At 40.1% G+C, this 17609-nt stretch overlaps 1 pseudogene; it reads left to right on the top strand.

Annotated features, from left to right (window-relative positions):
* Positions 1–7403: 7403 nt before the first annotated feature.
* LOC138480512 (ubiquinol-cytochrome-c reductase complex assembly factor 1-like) overlaps positions 7404–17609 on the top strand; it is a 59763-nt pseudogene continuing 49557 nt past the window's right edge.

Below are 17609 nucleotides of genomic sequence, written 5' to 3' on the forward strand. Positions count from 1 at the left end.
TCGTCCCATGCAGGCGTACCCTTTATTGGCATAAAAGCCCTACATACACCTCTCATGTCTGACCTCTTCTTGCCTACTCATCAGGTGTGCATGTCATATATATTCCTGCATCCCCATCCAGGTACACCCACACTTCCCTGAACCATTGCAGCTCCTGTGGTTCTTTAATTGTTGTGTGATATAGATTATCTACCCTGTCCCCATGTTGGCGATAGAAAGCTGTCATGCAGTACTTTGGTGTGTTTGAATCCCCAGTTTGTATTTGTGCATCTACCATTGTTGCTACTGTTGTCTGTTTGCCCATTGTTACCATTATCATTGTTGAATTAGGCATTGATTTCACACAACGTTGGATTCCTAATTGGTACACAAAGAAAAATAGTAAAATAAAAACAATGACTGGAACAAACATTTTCATCATGATACTGAACCAGGACGGCATCCAATTGAACATGTTATCTAACCAGTTGCTCGGCTCTATTCCTCCTTCCTTCAACATTCTCTCCCCCAGGCTGTGTGCTGCCGAGATGACACGGGAGAGGGTCCCATTATCTGTGTCTTCAGAAGGTACGAATGTACAGCATGCGTCCCCGATTTTCGGCAAACACTGCCATCCATTGTGGTGAGAAGGTCCAGGACGTACCGGTACTGCATTGTCATTAGACACAAGGTGGGAAGTTCCACCTTGATCACATTGAATCCCTCTTCAGTGTCGTTGGCCAGTTGGATCAGTTCCCAGCGTACTATTTGCAACCATTTGGCATCCGTTCCTGTCTGGAGTCCTGGCGTTAGAAGGGAGGCAAAGAATGTTTCGACTGAATTGAACAACTTGTATTTTGCAGGAATCTTGGATGACTTGCTGGAGGTGTAGTTTGATTTCTTTTTGCAGGACACTCTGTCTTGTAGCTCATTTTCAGACAAAATGTCATATGTGTAAAGCTCTGTGGTTGTTGGTTGGAGTTCTGCCGATCTGCCAGCCGAGTGCCCTGCTGCCGATATGCCAGCCTTGTGCCATGCTGCCGATATGCCAGCCGAACCTCTCCCTCCTTGGATATGACTTTCTGGGATTACCATTAGCGCTGAGTTCAGGGTGGCCAGGCTCCATGTACCCTTCCATGATGCTGGTAAATGCAGGTATGCTTGTTTGCCACACACCCAGTACATGTCCATGAGCGCTGCCGTACCCTTTTCTGGGATGATGATTGTTTTGTTACATTGCTTGTGGGACCCCATCTGCACCTTCCATTCGCCGTGAAAACAAAGTTTGTGCATTATTTCTCTCTGGCTTTTGATAGGTTTCTCGAGAGCAGTAACCCTCGTACGTTTTGCAATGTGCTGGGACAAAACTGGAGTACACGTTTCTTTGACCCATTGAAAGTTTTCTTCAGTTAGTCCTCGTAGTGCCTCAGATTTCCAAGTGATCGTCTTGTCATGCCACTTATTCTCTGTAAACCTTGTCTCTTTGATGACAACAAATTGTTCTTTGATGCAAATCACTCCTTGCAGCTTGCTTGTGCATGTTTTCTGACTCTGCAGCATTTCTATTGTAACTGTGTGTGACTGGAAAGTGCTCCGAATTCTACATAATACGAGATGAATTAAACATTGGGCATCTGGAAAGAGCACTTCTTGAGGTACAAGGATTTTAGGTGTGCCTGATGCGTCCGGTATGAGAGAGCAAACATAGCAGCTCTCGTCCGTGGCTTGTTTCGCTGTTGCACTCATATCTGAGTACCATGTGTTAGATTGGTCTGGATGACAGGGGTCTTCAATTTCATCTAATCCCAGGCCATGGTACACATCATATTGTTTCCCTCCTGACCCCCTTTTCCGTCTCCTCCTCCTGCCTTCCCTGTTATTTATCATTTTCACCCTTCAATACTTTATGGGAAAGACATCTGGGGTTCACGAGCAGTTTGCTAAGCCTGTGGTTCTGGAGTTTCTTGTGTAATCATAGTAGCAAGATTAAAGTGCATTATAGTTCCTTGTGAGGTAAATTCTGTGGTTGTTTGTACATCATTATTTAGGAGGTCCGGCTCACCCGCCCAGGAGTAATCCCCATCATACCGATTGGTCTCATTATCTTTACTTGGTTTAATAGCAGCAAGTGAGAAATGTGGGGCTGTGACAGTACGATTTTTATGCCACGTAGTAAGATTGATATTTGCAGAGTGATTATGTTTCCACATAGTTTTAACTCTAGGTCCATATGAGCGTTGAGCCCTCTCGTATCAGATTTACCCCTTCTCCCCCCTCTTTCATATCCTTAATTATGAAAGTCACAGTCCAGTATCAGGCTGCAAAAAATAACATCACAGAAAACAATATTGCCGCAAATTTAATGCCACACTCTAAATTATAATATTTACTTATTCTACTATCCACCCTATCTCTATCTAAATTTGTATCATTGTCAGTAAGTTCCCTCCTTTCTGCCATTTTTCCACTTGGAGGGGCGATATAAAATTGTTAAGTGACAAGCATACATTTCATTATTACTCACATTCATTTCTCTATCATTGTCATTACACTCATTTTTCACCTTCCTTACTATTTAATTCATTATACTTTCAACATGCATGCTTCTATTCTATTCAGCTACTGTCATTTAAATTGTATGAACATAAACTCAATTTTTCATCACAGAAAATGCAAATAATGATAGTCACTTTATCATGCACAATGTCTGTTATGATAATGCAAGAGACAGAGAGAAAGAAATTCACTCTGAATTTTTGTTATATTTGTTTTTTTGCACACCTCTCTTTTATCCACTTGCAACTTTGTTGCTGTTATTTTGTTGACATTGAGGGATTGCACTCTTCTCTTCTCACATCTGACAGATGCACCCAATATTTCAATCCCTTTACCTTGACAGCAATGGGTGTGCAATAGATAACCTCGTAGGGCCCATGAAATCTTGGAGAGTTCCATCTCCACACAAAACTTTGCATGTACACATTTTCACCTGGCATTAATTGACCCTTTGGGCTGTCCTGTGCTGACATTATAGTATCTGTTTCTGAATTTTGTATAAATGGTGGCACGATCTGTCTTGCTATGCTATGCACTGCACATGCCAGCTGGGTAAGGTATCCCTAGCACTGTGGCAGCTCTGTGAGCGTCTGAGGCTCCTCTTACTGGGGATAGTGGCGTATGGATGCACCGACCCGTCACTATTTGATGAGGGCTCAAATGATGGTCTTTATTTGGTTGTGTTCTGAGTTGGAACAGTGCTAGGGGCAAGCAATACACCCAATTTGTCTTCAGGGTGTTACATAATTTGGACAGTTTGCTTTTAAGCAGGCCATTGATCTTTTCTATGAATCTGTTTGCCTGCGGATGATAAATCAAGAATAATTTATGTTTTATGCCCAACAATGTGGTTACTTCCTTGAAAAGATCATTTACAAAGTGTTTGCCGTTATCTGAGCTAATGACATCACATATGCCCCACCTCGAGAAAACCTCCCATACTAGGAACTTTGTGGCATACTTCGCGTTTGGGTGGGGGTATGGTCCAGGTTCAACCCACCTTGAGAATGGACAAACTATCACAATCAGATATATCGCCCCATTGCATCTTTCCCCCATATCCATGTAGTCAATGTGGAGCTCTCTAAACAGGCCCACAGGACGTGCCAGCGCTCTTCGCAACATCCTCAGGGTCATTCCTGAATTGTATGTCTGGCACATTGTGCATTCTGCTGTGAATTTTGATAAGTGTTCCTACAAATTTGGAACAACCCAATGTTCCTGTATCTCAGCTGCAATGTGTTGCTTAGTTACATGTGTTGGGAAGTGTAGTTGTTGAAATGCTATTTCCAATAACTCCATTGGCATTACTGCCTTCCCTGTTAGTTCCTGTCTCCATATTAAATATGTCGAGGACTGTTAACAACCTCTCTTCCCCTACAACTCTTGTTCTTCTATAGGTGCACGTTTTTGGAGCTCTATTATTTGGGCAATTGGCGTGTGGTTGTATCCTTCCTCTGGTGTATCTGTGCTGGGTGTTTTAACAATGCACTCTATTGCTTGTGGGATATTGAAATACACAGCGTCTTTCGCTAAAGCATCGGCTGCTGCGTTTCCCAATGAGATTGCATCTGGGTTGTTGGTATGTGCTTGGCACTTCACCAACGCTACCACTGATGGTTCTGCCAGTGCTTCTATCAGTTCATTTAATAGAGCTGCATGTTGTACTGGTGAACCATCTGCCCTTCAAAACCCTCTTCGTAGCCATTGTGACAATCCTGAATGCACTGTTGTTGTAGCATATGCTGAGTCAGAGTATATTGTGACAGCACATCATTTGGCTGTGTGCAGTGCTTCAATTAGCGGTGTCAGTTCGGCTGCTTGAGCCGAGTAATGAGTCGGGAGGCGTTTCTGCACAGTAATCTCATATCCTTCTTCTTCCATTCTTACAACTTCCGCCCTTACATGCTTTTCTCCTGTCTCACTGTCTATTGATGCTGACCCATCTACGAAGTATATTTCCCCCTCCTGTAGCCATTTTCACTCGCCTTGGCAATATCATCTTCCTCTCCCTCATATGTAGCACAATAAGTGCTTGCATGTCCTCAACTGTACATTGTTAGGTAATGAATATAGCTGGGTTTACTGTCTTGCAGCTCACCACATGAATGTTTGGGCTGGATATTATAATTTCATAGGCTGTTGCCCTCTGTGTTGTTAATGTAGATTTTGAACGTTCCAAAATAGAAAAGAGTGAGTGTTCTGCGTATAGTGTCACTGAGCATCCCATCATGATGGTGGCACTTTTTTCTATTGCAAAGTCTGCTGCAGCAAGAGCTTGTTCACATGCAAAGTGGCCCTGCATTACTGAATCTAGTGTACCGTTGTAGTAGGCCAATGGCTTTTGACCTAATGATGTTTTCTGGGTCAAAACTGCAGTCATTAAAATGCCATTGCAGTGCCAAAACAGGTAAAACCCCCGCTCATAATCAGGGTTTGCCAAAACTGGTGTGTGTGCAATGAGGTCTTTCAATTTGAAATATTGTGTCATCATCTCATCCGTCCATTTTAATGGGACATTATTCCTTTGCGCTTCCTTTAGGGCCTGTAACAGTGGGCGAGTGTATGCTGCATAATCGAGTATCCAGGCACGGCAGTAATTTCAGATGCCGAGAAATGTTTTGCATGTCTTTCACTGTCTTTGGTATCGTCAGGTGGCGTATTGCTGCTGCTCTAATTGGTAAAATTCTCCTGCCATCTTTTGAAATCAGCTGTCCTAAATAGAGCACCTCTGCTAGGCAATATTGCAGCTTACCTTTGTCCACGTTGTATCCTTTTGTAGCTAGAAAATTTAGTAATGTAATCAAATCGACCCTGCACTGTTCTTCACTTTTACTGCAGACGAGTAAATCATCCACGTACTGTATTAGCGTACTCTCTACATCAATGTTGCCAAGATCTTCATGCAAGATTCTATTGAAAATGCTTGGGCTTTCACAATATCCCTGTGGTAACCTAAAATGTTCATATCTGTTCCCCCCTCACGTGAACGCTGCACCTGGTTTCAGTCTTATTTTGATGTGCGTGACCTCTTGTAAGAGGCCCACGTCATGGGGCCTGTGGTCCATATTTCTGGCAGGACCTTTTCCATGTCTTTTTCAAATATGGTGGGTGGCACATTAACACTAGCCATGAGGGGGTTGTGTATTTCCTTGTGTTGGATCATGATGTCACATGGCATACTTATTTCCATTATTATTTCCCCATCACTCTCATTGTCAGTGAACAATTCCTCATCAGTTAAATTGTGCAACATTTGGGTCTATGCATAGTACTGTTCTCCATTCACATACATGCATGTCCAGTCCTATCACCGCTTACTTGAATCCTGTACCCCTTCTAGGTCTATAGACAAAATAGTGGCTGGTACAACATCTGTATTCACAATTGGGCGGAAGACAAAATCTGAGGGAACTTTCCATTCTTTTCGTGTTATCTCTGGCACCACTCTGGCAAGTACCCAGATCTCATATACAAACATGTCCATGTCTATGGGCACCCCTAATACCGCAATTTCATTGGTCATGGTGCTAATCATCAGCATTGCCCTTACTGGGCACACTCCTGGGGTAGAGCACACTATTCCCCGCTCGGTAAAGGAAATGGCAACATTCAATTTACTCAGGAGGTCTCTTCCCAACAAATTTATTGGCGAGTCTTCATGAAATAGTAGAGGTGCTTGCACCACTTTCCCTCCCACCGTTATGTCAAGATCTTTTGTGTAAGGAGCTTTTAAAATAGCCCCAGAGAAACCTTGCGTTTCCAAATTTTTTCCACAGAGCTGGAACCGGCCTTCCATGAGACATGATTTTTCAACTCACAAGTCCTCCATAAAAATGAACTGTTTGTTGCCTATCTCCGATCCCCACTAGTGGTTCCTCTTCTGCATGTAGGGTAGTGGATACGACTGGACACACAAGTGCTTTCTGTGTGCTGTCCTAGTCTGCATATGTCTCCATTCCTGGAACAGAGAATACATTGTCCCCCACTACCGCTGTGCCGCAAAGAGGTGTGGGTGCGCCATTTGCAGACGTTGCAAAAATGTTAGTGTTTGCATTACCCATAGTGTTCTGTCTTGCCATTTGCTGCTGCATACCTCTCTGCTGTGGTTGTTGTCTTTGTTGCATTTGTGGTTCTCTCTGCTGTGGTTCATGATAGCATTGTTAGTTCTGCCCATTCCCTCCCATTGGTAACCCATAGGGACTTCCTGGGTGTGGGTGACCATACTGCTGCTCGCTTCCCATGGGGGGCTGTCGTTGGTAATAACCCATTGGTCACATTCTGCACTCTCTCAAAAAGTGCCCCAACCTCCCGCAATTCCAACATGACCCTTGTGGTCCTCCCCTCATCCCTGGCCCTCCAAATTCTGTATTTCCCATTCCTCTGAATCCCCCTCTCGATCCTCGGTACCCACCTCGTCCTCTTGCAGGCCTTCCCTGCCACTAGGGCCCTCCGTACTGCTCCTCTCCGTCCGATTGCTCCTGTCCATTTGCAACCCATTTTGCTGCCATCCTTGCTGGTGTATTTCCTACCCTCTCCTCTCCTTCCCCCTGTCTGTTAGTAGATGTTGTGGTATTCATTGCCTCAACCTTCACTAATTTATTTTGTACTAGCTTTGCTTCGTCTGCCAACCTTCTCTGTACTATCTCTCTTTCTCTTTATTGGATCCTCCTACAATGAAGCACAATTATACTCTGAATCTCTGGCCAGCCTTTGGCTTCCACCCCAGCTATTTGGTCCAAGGCCTTCTGTAACTCCTTCGGGAGCCCTTGGCAACAGTGAGATCCCTGCTACCATTCCCATTCGACCAAGAGAATGAAAGAGCCGCACCAAGCTGGCAAGGGAGGTTAAGGCAAAGAGTAGGAAACATGCTGGTGAGTAAGAGAAAGAAGGGAATGGTAAGTAAGAAAGAAGGAAAGGAAAAACTACAAATGCCTCTGATACACAAGGGAGCAGGGAGGCCACACTACATTCCATGGGCAGAGATGGATAAGAATAACCTATTGAAACTTCTTCCTCCACTTTCGGATGGGGCAGGGAAGTGGATACATGCATTTGAAAAAACACAGCAGGAGTGCCCTTAGCCATAGGGGATGTAAAAAGTTTACTAGTGTCTGTAGTTGGTGACTAAGCAGATGCAGTGTGGATGAAGGCAGGCTTCCCAGGAGTTACAATGAACTGTGGCCGCCATGATGGGTCACCATTTAATAACGTCAGAGCAAAAGTATGGGATGCATTGCAGAGAACTTTTCCAGACACTCCAGATTTACACTTAGTGATGAAATGCACTATGGGAGAGGAGCCACTTAGAAAATGAAATAGATGTGCAACAAACTAGCAACTACTGTACAAATAGCAACTTTCTATTAAACACATACAAAAAAGAAATACTAAAGTTTAAAAGTACCTCCGCTGAAGTACCAAACCATGTGTGTGTGTGTTGCTGAAGAACTTCTTATAAAAGTACCACAAAATCTATAGACATAACATACAAAATAGAAGACAATGAAGATTGTAAATGGTTCCAATTAGCTCTCTACCTTATAGCAGAAAACAAATACGACATTACTGATCCCTTAATACTTTGCAATTACTGCACTGCAAAACTTGACTAATGTCTGGCAGAGGGACTCCCAGGACCCCCTTGTTAATTTGCATTTTTAAGTAACTTTGGGTCTCACCCTAAGTTACTAGGGGAATCCAGACGTGGACCCTTTGCTCACTATTCTTAGAGAGGCACAGATCCACCCTACTGATGAGGTCCAACCAGACCGAAACACATGTCTGGGGTTTCTGTTGGTACTCTTGTTCAGAGGAGAATTGCCTAGCATTTAGGTGCTGTACTGCCCAAGGGCAGGACAAAAACTGACATGTTTGGGATATTTCTTCTCTGTGAAAGATAGTGAGCTAAAGACTCTGGGTAAGTGCCTTGTAACCAGGACTAATGTCTGACAGAGGGACTCCCAGGACCCCCTTGTTAATTTGCATTTTTAAGTAACTTTGGGTCTCACCCTAAGTTACTAGGGGAATCCAGACGTGGACCCCTTGCTCACTATTCTTAGAGAGGCACAGATCCACCCTACTGATGAGGTCCAACCAGACCGAAACACGTGTCTGGGTTTTCTGTTGGTACTCTTGTTCAGAGGAGAATTGCCTAGCATTTTGGTGCTGTACTGCCCCAGGGCAGGACAAAAACTTATATGTTTGGGATATTTCTTCTCTGTGAAAGATAGTGAGCTAAAGACTCTGGATAAGTCCCTCATAACGAGGACTAATGTCTGGCAGAGGGACTCCCAGGACCCCCTTGTTAATCTGCAAAACTTGACAACAGCCAAATAATTCATGTGCTATCACAAATTACTTGGAATTATTCCCACTACTAAAACTCCTGCAACAACTAAATGTATATGGGAGCATCATGATTCAAACAGTGCACCCATTTCAGCAATAATACGCCTCCAACCAAAAACAGCAAAATTACCTCCCTCTGAATTAGTCAAAGGCATTTGTGGCAAAGTATTTTATTTACCATTAGATCTCAAAGAAAATGTACACACTGTAGGAGTGCAACTGCCAATAGATCAATCTTTAATTGTCTTAGTAAATGGCGTACCTACAAAAGACAAAAACATTTGGCAACAACTCGTGGACTTACATGACATTAGACAAGCCCTGCAATATTTAAAAAAACAACAATGAATATTACAAATAAATTAATATTGAAGAAAACCTGAGAGAAGCCATTGAAATAATTCAAGAGTCACCAGAAACTGATCAATTTGAACTTCTAAATCCTGCTACAGAATCCAATATTTTAGACGATTTCATCCTTTACACTCTAAAGACACTATAGATGATGCACTGGAAACGTCTCAAATGCGACAAGCCAAAGGATCTACAATCAGCATAAGGGAAAAAAGTATAGAAGCACAATCCCTTCCTCTACTTTTTCCTACTGGAAAAGGAGGAAGTTACGATGATAGACCCACACAGATAACAGTATCAGAATATCGCTCTCTACAAATGTATTCTGATGACCCAGATTCAGACAAAACGTGAAATACATATTCCACCTTCTCTTTGAAAGTGAACTAGCAACTCTATGCTACGGAGTTGCACACACATTAAAATCAGGTACCCATTTTCAAAATATGTCAGCTAGACAACAATTACAAAAAGTGCAAGAAAAAGATGTGGTTTTCCAGTCAAGTATTACAAATCTTTTAGCAAAAATGCGTAGTACAAATGAATACTGGTTCTGATGTCACAGAGATGTACGCTGTATGATAAGAAACCTTGGCCCACCCACTTGGTTTGTTACATTAAGTTGTGCAGAATATGCATGGGAAGATTTACATGATTTCCTACGCATAGCAAACAAAAATAAAACAAACATAGATATAAAAACACCAGGAGAACTATGCTCTATAGATCCTGTAAATGTATCAAGATATTTCCATCATCGCTTCATTGCTATGCTACACTTTATTTGTAATAAGATTGTTCCTCCCCTCAGAGAAGTTCAACACTTCTTTTGGAAAAAAGAATACCAAGCCAGAGGAGCACCACACATCCATATGCTATTATGGGTTAAAGATGCTCCTAAATTTGGTCAGGACAGTGATGCCAATGTTTTGCAGTTCATCCAAAAATATGTCACTTGTGAAATCCCTTCACAAACAACACATAGTGACCTTCATGCACACATTTTACAATTTCAAAGACACAAATGTGGGAAATATTGTCGTCAGAAATATTAAAAAGAAAGGGAAATGCTACACCAAATGTCGCTTTGGTTTCCCTAGACCAGTTTCAGCAACAGGTTAAGTAAACAACTTCATGTCTTCAGACAGACATAGTGCCAAAGGTCAATCACCTAAGAACGCATATTACATAAAAAGAACAGAAGAATCAAAATACATCAATGATTACAATGCAATTATTGCCCTCCTATGGAATGCAAACATAGATGTGCAGTACGTTGCGGACTATTCCACTGATGTTGCACAATATGTCACAGCCTACTTAACCAAAGCAGAGAAAACAGAGCTTCAGGACCTCTGGGATGACATATCATCTGACAAAACACTATCACAGAAATTGTACAGATTAGGCATAAAAATGCTCTCTCATAGAGAAGCTGCAGACCGTTTAACCAGTACTGCCTTGTATGGAAAATCTGACAATATAATACGGCTAAGTGTTGGTTCTGCTAAATCTAGAAAATGAGTTCTCAAATCATATGAGGATATAGAAACAATAGCCAAAAATGTTCCCAATAGCCAAGCCATTTTAAAAAACAATTTACTATACAGATATTACCCAAACAGGAGTACCACTTTGGAAACCATGTGTCTCTACCCAAGACTTCACATACGAAATTAATGTTAAACCAGATGAAAAGAAAGGTAGATATAGAGTTGTAAATTGTGAAGGCAGCTTAGTGAAACTTACCAAATGCAGCTTAATTAATCATATCAAATTGTCATTAAAACTTCCTCAACATAAATAACTCTATTACATGTCCCTGCTACACATTTTTAAACCATGGAGAAAAGAAGAAGCATTACTGGATACATATGACTCCTATGAAGACACTTTCAAAGCAAATGAAAGCACTATAACAGACCTAAAGTTTACAGAGTACCAAATGATGTTGTACAATGAACAGGAACACGAAGAAGAACTTCAGTCCCAACTACAAGTGGACACGCCGAACAGTAGTGAACCTTCTGTAACAGGAAATGAAGAACCACTTGGACAGCCACTAACAGCAAATGAGGTAGAATTAGCCATGATAGAAGTAGTAGATAGAAGTCAGTATGAACAAGCCACAGAAGACTTTGCTGTACTAAAATCTCAACTGAATAATGAGCAGTGTAGCATTTTCCAAGAAATAACAAAACAAATTAAACATGGTGTGGAACATGAAAATAAAAACTGTACCTGCCAAGACTGCAAACCTATACTGCTACCCGTGAGTGGTGAAGCTGGTTCAGGCAAAACATTCTTAATCAAAATCATCAGCAAGTTCCTTCAACAACTGACAAACAACAAACTGTCAGCTGTTGTAACTGCCCCCACAGGTTTAGCTGCCTACAACATAGGCGGTGTCACCGTACACTGATTACTACTCCTTCCAGTAGAACACCAACAAATTAGACTATTACAAACTTTCCACAGAAGCTGCAATGGTACTATGCAGAGTTTTCAAACAAATTAAAATGTTGCTAATAGATGAGGTGAGCATTGTCTCCAACCTAATGTTGTCTTTGATTCACCTCAGATTACAAGAGGTCCTCAAAACAGACTACGAACAGCTCTTTGGAGGAAAACACATTATTGTTTTGGGAGATCTTCTTCATTTGAAAGCTGAACCTATTTTGAAAAATCTAAGGGCATAAACTGTGTCGTAAATATGCTAACATTTTAAAAAATATTAGAGTTTGTAGACTGTTATAACAAATGAAAATGCTACTAATAGATGAAGTGAGCATGGTCTCCAACCTAGATTGCAAGAAGTACTTAAAACAAACTACGAATATCTCTTTGGAGGAAAACACATTATTGTTTTCAGAGATCTTCTTCAATTGACACCAGTGAAAGATGAACCTATTTTTAAAACCTTAGGACACAAACTCTGCCTTAAAACTGTTGGCACATAGGATGTGTCAACATTTGGCAACATTTCCAATACAAAGAATTAAAAAAACATGAGCCAATCTGCAGACCTCACTTACGCCAACGTTTTAAAAAGTATTGGAGTTGGTGTACTATCTCAAGAAGCACAAGCAATATTAAAAACAAGGCGCATCCATGCACTCTATGGCCATAACTCATGTGCTACCGATGTCATGAAACAACTAGCACACAAAAATGTCAATTGTATGTCCTTGATGCCAACTCTTGCAAGCTGTTAAAAATTCAATGAAACAATATTGAAAAAAGAAATGCAATCCATAATTGAAATTTGCTCCGCAGATAAACTGTACGTACATTGTATGACACTACCCATGTGTCAACAAGCCACAACAAGACTAAATACCCTAGAAAACCAACACAGCTTGTTTAGAGAAAATATTAAAATTATCATTAAACTGTAGAGTAATGCTTAAACGCAACCTTGACCTGGAGCAAGGACTAGTTAATTCAGCACTTGGTACAGTTGTTGACTTTCAAACATATCAAACATATCCACGTGACAACAACATTCAATATCAATATTCTCTTTGACAAACTATCAGAAGTTAAAAGAATAGGATGCTCAACAGCCCGCTTCCTTCTTTTCAAAGACATGCATGAACACTGAACAATTTTCACTAACTCTAGCATACGCAGTTACCATTCACAAATCACAAGGTCTTACCCTAGATAAAACATTAATAGATATTGGTAGCACAGTCTTTAAAGGATACATGAGCTATGTAGCAATATCACGCTTACGTTCACTTGATGTGCTATTTCTAATCAACTTTGATGTAAGTAAAGTAAAAGCAGATATTCCTTGCATTCTAGAATATAATAGGCTGCGTTCACTCCACACCCTCATCTAAAAACCTATCCTGTTCCACAAAAAGCAAAACATTGTAAAACAAAACTACTTCAAACTGAAATGATACAGGATATCTCTACAATTCCTCCAATGGAAAAAAAAGAAACTAATACTTCATCAAGTACCACAACCACAGAAGAATCTACTGGTCAAAGTAACTCAACTACTTCTTCAAAGAAGCAACACACACTCCGAACAAATGACTTCAGCACAAAACTGTCAAGTCCATTCAAATTTTCAAATATAACTGCTGTAAATAGCTATACAAATGTAGCAATAACTATTCTACTCCAATTGCCACCAATTATTGAGAAAATGTACTTACAAAGTACAGACCAATTGTGTTTGCAAACGTTAGTCCTTCATAGAAATTCAACCAACAATCCTGACAACACTTATGGTGTTCGTGGAATAAGACAAGACGTGGACTACTGTGCTGGAATTGTCACATTCTCTGTAAATTCACAAGAAGATCCACAAGAATGTTTAATGTACTTACTACAAGTACTGGAAAACAAAAACATACCTATAAATGAAATCTTTCAGATTTCATACATGTAGAAACATACATGCACTCTCTGCAACCATGTGGCACAGGAAGAAGTCCCTAATGAACGTTTTGTGTATGTATCCATACCTAACTGTGAATCCATTCCATTTCAGCAACTTGTACAAAATGCAAACCATGGCAGATTATGTACTACCTGCAATTCAGATAATCGCTCCACCTCACAAATACAGACACACAGTAAATATGTAATAGTAATGCTTTTATGTTACAATGCAGATGGTATCAAAAACAACGTTAAGCTGACTGGATTCACACATGGTCAAGTATCACTTGGTAAGAAAACCTTCACAACAATAGGTATAATCTACCACGCAGGAGCCACAATCAATGCAGGTCACTACACTTCACATATAAAAAGGAATTGTGGATGGTTCGAATGGAATGATAATACCATTACTCTAAAGCAGAGATTGCCAACAAATCTTGTAAACGCTTACTTAATATTCTTAAAACCAAAATGTAATACATAATCTGTGCATGAACATAAGCAAAACTTTGACTTCAAAACTGTGAACAGTTAGAGTATGCCAACATGTATCTAACTACCCCAAGATTCTGCTTCAAGCAAACAGATAAATAAATACTACTAAAATGTAACACGAAATACACAGTTAGAATACGCCAACAGGTATCTAACTGCCCCAAGATTCTGCAACAACCCAACAGATAGATGAATAGCATAAAAGTAAAAATAAACAATTAGAATAAACCAACAGGTATCTAATTGCCCCAAAAATATGCAACAAGCCACAGATAGAAGATATGCAAGAAACAAGAAATAAAAAGTAAAACAATGAAAGAAATATAGTGTACCACAACATAGACTTTTTTTTTTAATCCAGCATGGATTTTTTTTTCCCACAGACCCAATGATTTGGAAAACAAACACAGAAACTGAGCAAATTGCACAGTACACTGGTTTGAACTTGTAAAGTACTAAATATGAGGGTCAAAATACAGAAATGTCTATTATGCAATGCAATAACTCATTATGAACTACCTGCTCTAACAAATGATCTTTTCTTTTATCACAGAGATCAAAAAAGTATGTCTGGTCCAGTTTCCCATGTCATGAAAAAACTGCATCCAACCACAAAAAACTCAACCAGTAAGTATCCAACAAATAAACTCAGAAACACATCACTCCTTGTTACAAACTCGGCAATCTTAACTGCATAACCTAGCCAATACTTCACATACAAACTCTACAAATGAAACAATACACAAACTTTTGGGTTGTGGATGTTTGATGGGTGTTTGATTCTATGGGTGTGTTATGCTGTGGTGGTTGTGGCCGGGGCCTAGGGTCTTGGGTGGATGGGCTACGGTCCACGGCCTTCGGCCATGCACCCGAGACTCTAGGTGCTGGCCACAACCACTGCAGTATAACACACCTATAATACCAAACATTTTGACTGTGGTATGTGAGCTGCTTATAGAGGATATTAATTACAATCAATCCTGTACTAACAACCCAAAACCAACATCATACTAAAGTAAAATAGCTAGTAGTGCATTTATTATGTCCGCGGACATCTGGGATGACCGCGGACATGGCAAACACATCAGGGGCACCTGCCACCTAAACAAATACAGTATTTGACCCATCCTTTACGCCCTAACACTCCCCAAGCACTTATGCACACCAACACACTCCCCAAAATTGCCTTTTGCCTCTGTTCGCTGCCTCTCTGTCAGCGGATCCAAGATGGCGGGCGCATTGAAACAATGTGATGCACCTCACGCCTCATCCCAGCCAATCAGATAACAGGTTGCAAGCCGATTAGCCAATCAGTGTCCTGTCCGCGGATCAAACAGGGAAGTGTGTTCACGAAGAGGACATAGATATCACTAATTTGTCTGCCTTACGTTTTGGCCATTTAAAAAAAAAAACTACTGGACGGATTTATACCAAATTAACAAAAACACACATTCGGGACTAAGCTGCCGGTCCTGATGTAAATTTGGTGAAATCCTTCCAGCGGTTTGAGCTGTACGCATGCGCAAAGTTTTTTCCCATTATGTCTTTGGGAAAAATAGAAAATGTGGGACCCCACTATAATTTTTCCCCTCCTGGACCAAACCTCACTAAAATTTGCAAAACATTTCTGAGTGGGCCATGTACTTTATTTGCAAAGTTTAGTGAGGATTTGTCCAGGGTCAGCGAAGTTGTAAGCTGCCCAAAAGGTATTCTTCCTTTGGGATTAGCAACTTAACCATAACTACACAGCCACTAACGTAGGATGTGTAGTATTCACTACTAAAACTTTGTTAAAGGGATATTATGGTAAAGTTGCACTAATTTTCCCTAAAAACCCTTAAAATTCAATAAAAAAACATTATTAAACAGACGTTATGGTTAAGTTGCACTGAAAAAAAACAATTAAATTCAATGAAAAAACATTGTTAAAGAGACATTATTGTTACAAGTAAAACTGAAAAACTCTAGAAATTCACCATTTATGGTAAGCTAAGCAACCATAACTCACGCCACCTCCGTGGACTGCTAAGACTAACAACCAGGACATCAAAGATGACACCACACATGATTATCATACTTACCCCCAACATAGCAACATCTGTGTCCAATTTAAATGTTTCACCTTAAAACGCTACCATTCCACACCTTCTACCATCATTTTTAATACTTCTATACACTTTATGAATTTTTTTTAATTCGTCGATGTCTGCGGACACCAATAAAAACCCTTGAAATTCACTGAAAAAAATGTTTGCGGACACATCATCATGCTGTGCATGAGTGTGTGGTCATGTGACACTGTCTGAAAAGTCTGTGATGATGTCAGATGTTCCGAACATCGAGGAAGACAAAATCAGTGGAAAAAGTTGCAAAAAGTATATAGAAGTGTTAAAAATGATGCTAGAAAGTGGGGAATGGCCGAGTTCTAAGGTCAAACTTTCTAAATCGGAGAAAAATATTGCTGCTTTGGGTTAAGTATGATATGAGTATGTTGTAGCAAATTAGAAAGCACTGGTTACAACCCATGAAACTCATTTACAAAACTTTGCTTCAGGGATGTTATGGTTAAGTTGCACTAATCAAAACCCATGAAATGCAACAAAAATACTATGTAAAGGGACCTTATGGTTAAGTTGCACTAATAAAAACACATGACGTTTACTGAAAAGCTTTGTTAAATGGATGTTATGGTTAAGTTGCATTAACAAAAGTGAATGAAGTTCGCTGAAAAAACTTTGTTAAATCGTTACAAGTAAAACTAAAAAATCCTTGAAATTTGCCAGTTACGGTAGGCTAAGCAACCATAACTCGCATCACCTCCATGCACTGCTAAGACTAACACCCGGGACATGTTTTAAAAAAAATGTATTGTGATGTTGCCAAAATGAAATTTTGACTTTTTACACATATTACACAATATATACATATCAATGTAATAAGAATAGATACAAATTTAACAAACCAGAATAAAAAGGAAAAGAAAAATAGGGAAAAAAGTAAAAAGAAAAAGAAGAAAACCAACATAAAAAGGATCATAAAATGAATGAAGGTATTAAGAGAACATTAAACATTTCACAGTTCAATCTTAGCATATTCCTACAACTTAATTTACCAATTTTAAAACATTCAGATCTTTAGAATCTCTGCCGTGAGAAAAACCTAATTTCCAGACACAATTCTTTCCCAAAATATTTCAGATTCCAGAAATTCGACTTTATGAACAAATATTTTCAATCTGTCCCTCCTTAATTCCCTTGTCCCCGGGCATATCAACAAAAGATGTTTAATAGAGTGCTTTGAATTCATCTCACACTCCTGACAGATATCATTTGGATATGCAATACTATCTCAAAAAATGCAGGATTTCCAAACTGGGCAGAATGTTTAATTTAAAGGAAGTTTTCTCTGACTTTAGGATCTGGGTATTTTCTAAAGTAGATGCGTAAGTATGATCTTGGCTTATCATGGAT

The sequence above is a fragment of the Ambystoma mexicanum genome, chromosome 5p (assembly GCF_040938575.1).
Source record: "Ambystoma mexicanum isolate Mex_15411 chromosome 5p, UKY_AmexF1_1, whole genome shotgun sequence".
Lineage (NCBI taxonomy): Eukaryota > Metazoa > Chordata > Amphibia > Caudata > Ambystomatidae > Ambystoma > Ambystoma mexicanum.